The sequence below is a fragment of the Balaenoptera physalus genome (assembly GCF_965194825.1).
Source record: "Balaenoptera physalus genome assembly, chromosome: 14".
NCBI lineage: Eukaryota > Metazoa > Chordata > Mammalia > Artiodactyla > Balaenopteridae > Balaenoptera > Balaenoptera physalus.
This window is the reverse complement of record NC_138893.1, coordinates 9,728,351-9,739,532: the sequence shown is the minus strand read 5'-3', so window position 1 is coordinate 9,739,532 and position 11,182 is coordinate 9,728,351. Positions and strand designations below refer to the sequence as shown.

General features: G+C 35.1%; 1 pseudogene across 1 annotated transcript; it reads left to right on the top strand.

Moving 5' to 3' along the window:
- The first annotated feature begins 202 nt into the window (after window positions 1-202).
- On the top strand, window positions 203-7,474 carry LOC309642129 (protein kish-A pseudogene; annotated as a pseudogene). The gene has a single exon. The product of its transcript is annotated as a protein kish-A pseudogene (transcript).
- The last annotated feature ends 3,708 nt before the right edge of the window (window positions 7,475-11,182 follow it).

The following is an 11,182-nucleotide window of genomic DNA, read 5'->3' as shown; positions in this document are numbered from 1 at the left end:
TAAAGAAAATCTCACCCTGAAAATGGCCAACATGGGGCTCTTTTGACATTCCAACACCAGTTTATTGCATATGCAGTTAGAATTAGAGAAAGCCAGCTTTATAAAACAGTTTGTTTCAGAACACTGACCCTGAGAGAACAAGTCCTTCTAGAGGAGCTTGCATTTCTCCCCCTGTGCCTTGAGACGTAAATGTTCTACCAGTGCTCTCAAGAATTCTTATCTTATCATCTCCAATTCCTGAGACTGAGGGAAAAAAAGGAAAAAGAGTCCTTTTGGAACTCAAGTGAATAAACTTAACTTATTCTAAAAGTTATTTATAAACTAGTGAGTTTTATATTGTAATACCTGATTCATGACTAAGTTTTAAAAATGAAGCTATGAGATCTCTGATTGTGTCTGTGTATACATTATAGTTATGATATATCTTTACCTATAGATGGTATTACAAAAATTAATTCATAAACGAGCACTATTTAATTGACTTAAAGGAATATATAAATTCTCAGAAATATAAAAGAAACTAATCCAAATAAATTTCAGGTTCAGGTGACTGGGAAATATTCAACATTAAATTAATATTCGATATTTAAGTTAGTTTGTTTGTTGCTTTAATTAATGCAGGCATGTCTTTAGAGTCATCAGCATTAAGTATAATACTTTTATTGTACCTAGGTTTACTAGAAGTCAAATAAGATCTTATTATATCTGTTGCAAAATTTGTCAGCAAGAAAAATAACTTGGTATCATGAAATTTTTATAAATAAATTAATGTAAATGAGATAAAAGCTTTTAGGTAAACCCTTTACAAATAATTATGTTTTAGGAATATCTACTTAAAAATAGTCTTTCCAGGGAATTCCCTGGTGGTCCAGTGGTTAAGACTCAGCACTCTCATTGCTGGGGTCCTGGGTTCGATCCCTGGTCTGGGAACTAAGATCCTGCAAGCCACGCAGCGTGGCCAAAAAAAAAAATCATCTCTCCAGATTTGGGTAACTTGAAGAGTTTTACTAAATTAAGCTAAATGGTAGAAGTTTATTAAATATCTAGGTCATTCCCAATTAAAATAAGGTACTAGAACTGGAACATTAATTGCTGAACATAGGCTTCTTTTTACAAGTTCTGATCTGGTATCAAAGAAGAATATTTGCCTGAGCCTAGAAGGGTGATGTGGCTGGGGTTTCGCCGGCCTCACTATGTCTGCCATTTTCAATTTTCAGAATCTGTTCACTGTAATCTTGCTACTTATATGTACCTGTGCTTATATCCGATCCTTGGCACCCAGCCTCCTGGACAGAAATAAAACTGGGTTGTTGGGTATATTTTGGAAGTGTGCCAGAATTGGTGAACAGAAGAGTCCTTATGTTGTGGTATGCTGTATTGTGATGGCCCTCAACATCCTCTTCATACAGTAGCTTGGGAAAATGCCAGAATTCAGTCGCAGTCAGATTTAAATATGAAAAAAAAAAGGACTTATCTGCAGAAAATAATGGAAAGAATGGTTAACCCTTTTATCTCTGAACATTGAATGAGATAAATTTTCAGCTGCTGTTCTCTATTTTTGTTATTGGACCAATGTTCTATATAAATAATTAGGATGTAACCATTTAATACTCAGAGTTTAAATATGTCTGTAACAATCAACCTCAGTACTGTCACTACAATATTACATTCTGCATATGTCATTCTATTGTGTCAGATACCAGTTTTTAGTGAGGTATCTTTAAGGCACGTAGGAGAAAACAAAATTGGTAAATTACTTAAGTTCCTTTCACCGTGATTTGGAAACGATAAATCTTTATAGAATGAGACTTTTTGGACTAGCTTTTTTATTGAAAAAAAGGTTCAATTCGTGTTGGTAAGGACTGCATTCATATTTAATAATGCTTGCTTTTCCTCTGGCCACATCATTTTGAGCATTAACCAGAGTACCTCTACTCTTAGCAAACTGTAGTTTATTACAGGTATTTAAACTATTTAAAACAAGCCTATGCAGTTCTTAAGGAGGAAGATAAATGAGAAGTGACTTAAGAGTGCTATTGAGAAAATGTTCCTATTTAACATAAAAGAATTCAGAATACCTGACTGGTGTTATCGTCTCTGAAACCTCTGGTTAAGTATGGATAAATGTCTTAAGCATAAATTTGACCAGCTAACTGTCGTTTTTGGAATAAGACTACATGCTTAGAGTAAAAAGAGCTAAACAGAATGATAATCTTATATGCGTTTTTTTCATTCTTTTTAGTGTTAGGTCTCTACATTTTAATTGTCCCAAAATGCAAACTGTGTTTTTGTTTTTTAATACAGCACTTTAAATCTAGTTTATGTTTTGTCTATCAACTGGAACTGGAATCTTGTGTAACTTACTACGTGATGATAAACAGTTTTCACATCTACTTACCATATGCCATGGCATAAATGTCTTTGAGCTTTGATGATAAAGGAGGACCTTCAGTAATTTTCATTGAGGCAAGAGGGACATTGGAAATGTGACTTATAAATTTTGTAGTAGAGCAGTTATTAACACATTTATGGTTAACATTTCAAAATTCAGTTAAAGTTTCAAAGCGAAGGAGAACTTCTTAACTACAAATTGCCCATTATAGATAGTATTAATTAGATATTGTCAGCTGTTAATTCCCCATAAAGATAAAAAGAATAAACTTTTTTTTTTAAGAAAAAAAAAAAGAAGAATATTCAAAACTGTTTAAAAATGCTATTAAAATAACCCTTCACTGGGGGGACTTTCCTGGCGGTCCAGTGGTTAAGACTTCACCTTCCAGTGCAGAGGGTGTGGGTTTGATCCCTGGTCAGGGAGGTGGGACCCCACATGCCTCAGGGCCAAAAGGCCAAAACATAAAACAGAAGCAATATTGTGACAAATTCAATAAAGACTTTAAAAGAAATAAAATAAAATAACCCTTCATTTTCCTACTGTATATCTATGTGAGGCTGGATTTTCCTGATATATTTCAAGCAAAACGACATATCACAAGAGATTGAATTCAGAGGCAAATATGAGAATCCCGCTGTCTTCTCTTAAGCCAGGCACAAGGAGATTTGCAAACATATAAAACTTTGCTACACTTCTTACTACTTCCTTTGTTTTGGAAAAAGTAGTTGCTTTCATAAAAAATATATTATTTGTGTTAACATGCAAGGAATATATTTTTCATTTTTTAAAATGAATTAATAAATGGCTCTGAGCACGGTTGTGAAGAAGGTACACTTTATCGTCAAATTCTCCACCACTCCTTTGGAACCTTTCTATCCTACTACCATCTCTTTTCTGACATCATTTCACCTTCACCCCTCTGGCTACTTAGTCCCCTGACTGGCTGACTGGCTTCACACTATGTTTTTGGTTTTTTTTTGCCACACAGCGAGACATGTGTGATCTTAGATCCCCAGTCGGGGATCAAACCCATGCCTCCTGCAGTGGAAGTGCAGAGTCTTAACCACTGTACCACCAGGGAGGTCCCACACTGTCCTTTTTAACCACTAAAAAACCACTAGGATAAATGCACATCTCTCTAGAAGGCCAACAAGGAGTGACACTAATAGTGGGGATTTCAGACACCCAGGAGCCTGGAAAGAGAGAAAATGAGGTCTTTTGACATTCTTGTAAGGTCACACAGACCTACATCTACTAGCTTAGGTATATATGCACCAGCATAGGTACATATTTATATATATATTAAATATACTTATTGCTTGATGATCAAATATATCAGACAGTACTGCCAGGCAAACAGAAGCAACTTCATGTTAAGGACAGAGGAAATTTCATTCAGGGATTTTTTTTACACTGACGATGGAGGAGCTGAGAAGACAAACTGGACAGTGAGGTGAAGAAAGTAGGAAGGAAGTGGATGCTCGTGAGACAGGGGGAGAGGCAGCGTTACCAGTTACCAGAGCCTGGAAGCAGGTGCTGCAGTGACACACCGTACATTCTCAAATTTTAAGTTTTTTTAAAGAACAGCTTTACTGAGATATAACTGACACAATAAACTGCACATTTTTAGAGTGTAAAATTTGATAAGTTTTGACATGTATACACCCACGAAAACATCGCCACAATCAAGATAACGAACATATCCATCACCTCCGAAAGTTTCCTCATAATCCTCTGTAATGCCTCCCTCCCCCTTTCCCCATTCTCACCATTCACCACCTGTCCCCAAGCAACATTGATCTCCTTTACGTCACTATAGATTACTTTGCATTTTCTGCAGTTTTATACAAATACATTAATTCATACCATATGTACTCTTTCTTGTCTGGCTTCTTTCACTCAGGATAATTACTTTCAGATTCATCCATGTTGTTTTGTGTATCAGTGGTTACTTTCTATTTTTCAGTAATGTTCTTTTGTGTAGTTGTACCCCAATTTGTTTATCCTTTCACCTATCGATGGACATTTGGGTTGTTTTCAGTTTGAGGCTATTATAAATAAAGCTTCCGTGAACATTTATGTACAGGTTTTTGTATGGATGATGCTTTCTTTTCTCTTAGGAAAATACCTAGGGGTGCAATGGCTGGATCATATGATAGATGTAGGTTTAACTTTTTAAAGAAATTGCCAATGAACTTCCAAAGTGGTTGTGTCATTTTATATTCTCACAAGCAGTATACGAAAGTCCCTGTTGCTCCAGTACTTACCAATAATTGGTATTGTCATCTTTCCAAACCTTAGCCATCTAAAAGTTACATAGTGGTATAGAACTGTGGTTTTAATTTGCATCTCTGTAATAACTCATGATGTTGATCATCTGTTTATGTGCTTATTTGCCACTTGTATATCTTTTTGGTGATATGTCTGCTTAAATATTTTGCTCAGTTTTAATTGGGTTGTTTTTTTATTCTCAGGTTTTGAGAAATTTTTATTTATCCTGGATACCAGTCCCTTTTCAGATAGATGCTTGGCAAATTTTCCCTCTGTCTGTGGTTTGTCTTTTCATTCTTCTAACAGTGTCTTTTGAAGAGCAGAAGTTTTTAATTTTAATGAAGTCCAAGTTATCATCTTATTATTATTTTATGGATTGCACTTTTGATGTTGTACCTAAAAAATGCCTAACCCAAGTTCACAAAGGCTTTCTCCTTTGTTTCCTCTAGAAGTTTTATGGTTTTAGGCTTTATTAGATCTATGACCAATTTTTTGTTAATTTTTGTATGTGGTGTAAAGTATGGATCCAAATTCTTTTTTTTTTTTCTCTAAACGATGGATATCCAGTTGTAAAAGCAACATTCGTTGAAATGTCCATCCTACCTCCATTGCCTTGTCTTAGTAACTTTATCAAACATCAGTTATCCATATATGTGTAAGTCTCTTTCTGGACTCTGTTCCATTGATCTATGTGTCTATCTTAATGCCAATATCATGCTTTTTAAAAAAATTTATTTTATTGAAGTATAGTTGATTTACAGTGTTGTGTTAATTTCTGCTGTACAGCAAAGTGATTCAGTTATACATATATGTACAATCTTTTTCATATTCTTTTCCATTATGGTTTATCACAAGATATTGAATATAGTTCCCTGTGCTATACAGTAGGACCTTGTTGTTTATCCATTCTCTCTATATATAATAGTTTGCATCTGCTTGTCCCAAACTCCCAATCCATCCCTCCCCCAGCTCCTCTCCCCCTTGGCAACCACAGGTCTGTTCTCTCTGTCTGTGAGTCTGTTTCTGTTTTGTAGATAAGTTCATTTGTGTCATAGTTTAGATTCCACATATAAGTGAATATCATGCTGTTTCGATTACTGTAGCTGTATACAGATTCTTGATATCAGATAGTGTTAGCCCTCCAACTCTGTCCTTCTTTGGCAATTTGACTAGTTATAAAGTTTGCATTGCCATATGACTTTTAGAATTAGCTTCTCAATTTCCACAGAAAAACTAGTTGGGATTTTGATTGGAGTTGCTTTGAATATAAAGATCAACTTGGGGAAAATTGACATTTTAATAAAATTGAGTCTTCTAACCCATGAAAAAGGTAACCATTTCTTCATAACTTCTTTAACATCTCTCAGCAATGTTTTTTAGTTTTCAGCATACAGGCCTTTTATATCCTTAGATTTATCCCTAGGCATTTCAAATTTTTAAATTCTATTATAAATTATAGTTTGTAGTTTTATTTATGATTGTTGCTGGTAATCAGAAATATTCATTTTAGTATACTGATTTTGTATTGCAAATTTGCTAAACTCGCTTAATAGTTCTAGTAGCTCTTTTGAGGAATCTATCACACTTTCTACATAGATGATCATGTCATTTAAGAATAACAATAGTTTTACTTCCTTTCCAATCTGAATACCTTCATTTCTTTTTCTTGATTGATTGCACTAGCGGAAACCTTCAGTAGAATGTTGAATAGAAGTGGTGAAAGCAGGCATCCTTGTATTGTTCCTGATTTTAGGAAGAAAGCGTTCATGTTTTCATCACTGAGTATGGTGTTAGATATAGCTTTTTTGAAGATTTTCTTTATCAGTTTGAGGAAATTGCCTTCTAGTCCAAGTTTACTGAGAGTTTTCATCAGGAATGGATGTTGAATTTTGTCAAATGTTCTTCTGCATCTATTGAAGTGACCATATGGCTTTTCTTTTTTACTTTGTTAATATGGTGTATTACATTCATTGATTTTTGGACACTGAACCAACTTCATATCCAGGGCTAAACTCCACTTGGTCATGATGTATTATCCTTTTAATGTATTATTGGATTCAGTTTGCTAATGTTTTGTTTAGAACATTTACATCTATGTTTAAGTAATATATTGTATAATTTTACTTTTTGTGATGTCTTTTCTGGTTTTAGCATTAAGCTAATGCTGGACTCATGGAATGAGTCAGAAAGCATTCCCTCCATTTTCATGTTTTTGGAAGAGTTTGTAGATTTGGATTATTTCTTACTTTACTGGTACTTTACTGAATTCACCAGTGAAGCCATCTGGACCTGGAGTTTTCTGTGTGGAAAGGTATTTAAGTACAAATTCAATTTCCTTAACAGATATAGGGCTTTTCCCATTATCTGTTTCTTCTGGAGTGAGCTTTGGTAATTTGTATCTTTTAAGGAATTTGTCCATTTTGTTTAAATTGTTAAATTTATTGGCATGAAATTGTTCACATTTTCCTTTTAATATATGTAGAATCTGTAGTGATGTCACCTCTATCATTCCTGATATTGGCAATTTATATCTTCAGAGAGAAAATAATTTCTCCTAGTTATTCTGGCTACAGGTTTATCAATTTTATTGATCTTCTCAAAGAACCAGCTTTTAGTTTCATTGATTTTCTCTTTTGTTTTTATTTTATATTGTATTAATTTCCATTCCAATCTTTATTATTTCCTTTTTTCTGCTTACTTTGCATTTTATTTGCTCCTTTGTTTTCTGGTTCTTAAGGAAAATAAGGTCTTCGATTTGAGACATTATTCTTTCTGATATAGGTGTTAGTGCTATAAATTTCTCCCTAAAACCTGCTTTAATGGCAGCCTGCAAATTTTTTTTTTTTAAATTATTAGGACCTTTAATTATTATTTATTTATTTATTTATTTATTTGGCTGTGTTGGGTCTTCCTTTCTGTGCGAGGGCTTCCTCCAGTTGGGGCAAGCGAGGGCCACTCTTCATCGCGGTGCGCGGGCCTCTCACTATCGCGGCCTCTCTTGTTGTGGAGCACAGGCTCCAGACGCGCAGGCTCAGTAGTTGTGGCTCACGGGCCCAGTTGCTCCGCGGCATGTGGGATCTTCCCAGACCAGGGCTCGAACGCGTGTCCCCTGCATTGGCAGGCAGACTCTCAACCACTGCGCCACCAGGGAAGCCCCCCAGCAAATTTTAATATGTTGTGTTTTCAATTTAACTTAGTTCAAAATGCTTTATAATTTTCCTCCTTTGATGTCTCCTTTGTACCTTAGGTTATTTAGGAATATGTTATTTAGTGTCTAAATATTTGGTGATTTTCCAGTGATGTTTTTGTTATTGATTTGTAATTTAATCTCATTGTTGTCAAAGAACCTGCTTCTTATGACTTGAATCCTTTTAAATTTATTGAGACTTGTTTTATGGTACATAATATGATCCATTGGATTCTGTTGTGCTGTGTGGATTTGAGAAGAACATGTATTCTGCAATTAAGGAACGGAGTGTTCTATAAAAGTCAATTAGGTCAAAATAATTAATAGTGTTGTTCCAGTCCGCTATATTGTTGCTGATATTCTGCCTACTTGTTTTATCATTTATTCTTTAACTTATCACAGTCTACCTTCAAATGATATTATACCATATCATGTACAGTATATTTTATAATAATATATTTCCATTTCTTTCCTCCTGGCCTGCATGCCAGGAGACATTGTTGTCATGTATTTTACTTATACATATGTATATATTGTATTATCATAATACGTTGTAGTAAATTTTTTTTAACAGCCAATTATATTTTTAAAGGATTTAAATCATTAGGAAAAGATATATTTACTCATGTAGTTGCCATTGCCACTGATCTTCATTCTTTGTGTAGATCCAGATTTCTATCAATAATTGCTTTCCTTCTATCTAAAGTATTTCTTTTAACATTTCTCAGCGTATAGGCCTGCTGCTGCTGATTTCTTTCAGCCTTTTGTATGACTGAAAATGTCTTTATTTCATCTTCATTCTTGAAAGATATTTTTCTAAGTATAGAATTTTAGGTTGATAGGTTTTGATTTCTTGTTGTTTCAGTACTTTAAAGGTGTTATTCCACTGTTTCCTGCTTGCATTGTTTCCTATGAAAAATCCGATGTCATCCTTATCTTTGTTTCTCTATATGTTACATCTATCTTCTCTGGCTACTTTAAAAAAAAAAATAACAGACTTGATTTTTTAGAGCAGTTTTAAGTTTACAGAAAAATTGAGCAGAAAGTACAGAGAGTTTTCAAAAATCCCCTCCTCCCACCAGCCACCCCTACACAGTTTCTCCATTGTGAGCATCTTGCATAGGTGTGATACATTAGTTACAATTGATGGACCAATATTGATACATTATTATTAATTGAAGTCCATAGTTTGCCTTAGAACTCACTCTTTGTATTGTGCCTTTCTATAGGTTTTGACAAATGTATAAGATTTTCTCTTTATTGCTTGATTTCTCCTTATTTCTTTTTTTTTTTTTTTAAACACTATTTTATTTATTTATGGCTGTGTTGGGTCTTCGTTTCTGTGCGAGGGCTTTCTCTAGTTGTGGCAAGTGGGGGCCACTCTTCATCGCAGTGCGCGGGGCCTCTCATTATCGCGGCCTCTCCAGACGCGCAGGCTCAGTAATTGTGGCTCACGGGCCTAGTTGCTCCGCGGCATGTGGGATCCTCCCAGACCAGGGCTCGAACCCGTGTCCCCTGCATTGGCAGGCAGATTCTCAACCACTGCGCCACCAGGGAAGCCCCTCTCCTTATTTCTTGATATGATGTGACTTGGTTTCTTTTTCTTGATAGGTCTTGTATTTGGAATTCTTTGAGCTTCTCAGATTTGTAGGTGTATAGTTTTAATCAAGTTTAGAAAAATTCTGACCTTTCTTTTTTTAAAAAAATTTTTATTGGAGTGTAGTTGATTTACAACGTTATGTTAGTTTCTGCTGTACAGCAAAGTGAATCAGTTATTCATATACATATATCAACTCATTTTTTTAGCTTTTATCCCCATAGAGGTCATTACAGAGTGTTAAGTAGAGTTCCTTGTGCTATACAGTAGGTACTTATTAGTCTATTTTATATATAGTAGTGTGTATCTCTGACCATTATTTCTTCAAATATTTTTCTATCTGCCCCTTCCTTGGGGGGACTCAATTTATCCATGTATTAGTCTGCTTGCTGTTATGTCACAACTCACTGATGCTGTCTTCATTCTCTGTTACTATTATTTTTCTCACAGTGTGTTGCTTTCTTTAGTGTTTATTGCCTTCAAATTCACTAATGTTTTCTTCTGCAAGGTATACTCTGCCTTTCATCCCATCTAAGTGTACTTTTCTACTTAGACATTGTTATTTTCTTCTCTCTAGAATTTTGATTTAGGTATTTTAAAAATATGTCCCCCGTTTCTATTCTAACTCTAAGCTTATTCTAACTTTTTGAACATGTGGAATAAATTTAATGACATAAAAGTGTAATTCTAAATGTAATGGATATAATTCTAACATTTGTGTTAGTTCTATAGTAGTTATGATTTATTTCTCTCTCATTATGGGTCATATATTCCTGCCTCTTTGCATGCTTGGCAATTTTTGATTTGTTACCAGATATTGTGACTTTACCTTCTTGGGTGCTGGATATTTTTGTATTCCTATAAATCTTCTCGTGTGTTGTTCTTGGAAACAGTTGGATCTTTCAGTTCTTGTTTTTAAAATTTGTTAGGCAGGTCGGGAGTAGTGCTCTGACAGGGGCTAATTCTTCCTCACTACTGAGATAAGACCTTCCTGAACCTAATGCCCTGTGAATTATGAGCTTTTCCAGTCTGGCTGTGGGAACAGGCACAGTGCTTGGCCCTCTGTGGACACCAGTCACGGTTCACTCTAGTCCTTTCTGCTGGTTCTTTCTATGGCCTTGTGTGGATTCCTCACACACATGTGCTGATTAGTACTCAACTGAGTACTGAGGGGGACCCTCTGAGGATCCCCAGATTTGTCTCTCCGTGTAGCCCTCTCCTCTCTGGTACTCTGATCTATGGACAGTAGCTGCCTTGGTTTCCCTAAACTCATAACTCCATTTCTTCAATGCAGGAAGTTTGCCAGATTCTACCTCAGTTTCTCCACTCAGCACCATGGCCTAAAATTTTTCTCAAGGTAGTAAGTGGGGATAATCATAGGGCTCACCTTCTTTGTTTTTTGTCCCTTTGTTTTTCGATCATTGTTCTTCTTTCCTTGATGTGGAGCGTCTTTAAAACCATTGATTCATATATCTTGTCTATTTTGGGGGGGTTGTTTCAGGCTGGACAATAAATTGAGTCCATATCACTCCATCTTTGCTGGAAATAGAAACTAAGGGTGTGTTTTATTTTTTTAAGATACTATCTTAAACATTTTATGAAATCAACAAATCAAGATTCCAGAAAAACAGAGGGCACCAAAATTTATGCCTAGTGCCTGCTGATTAAATTATCCATTTAACTGTTCACTATATTCTTGTGATTGGGGTTGATAATATCTAAGTTTGTGTGTAAT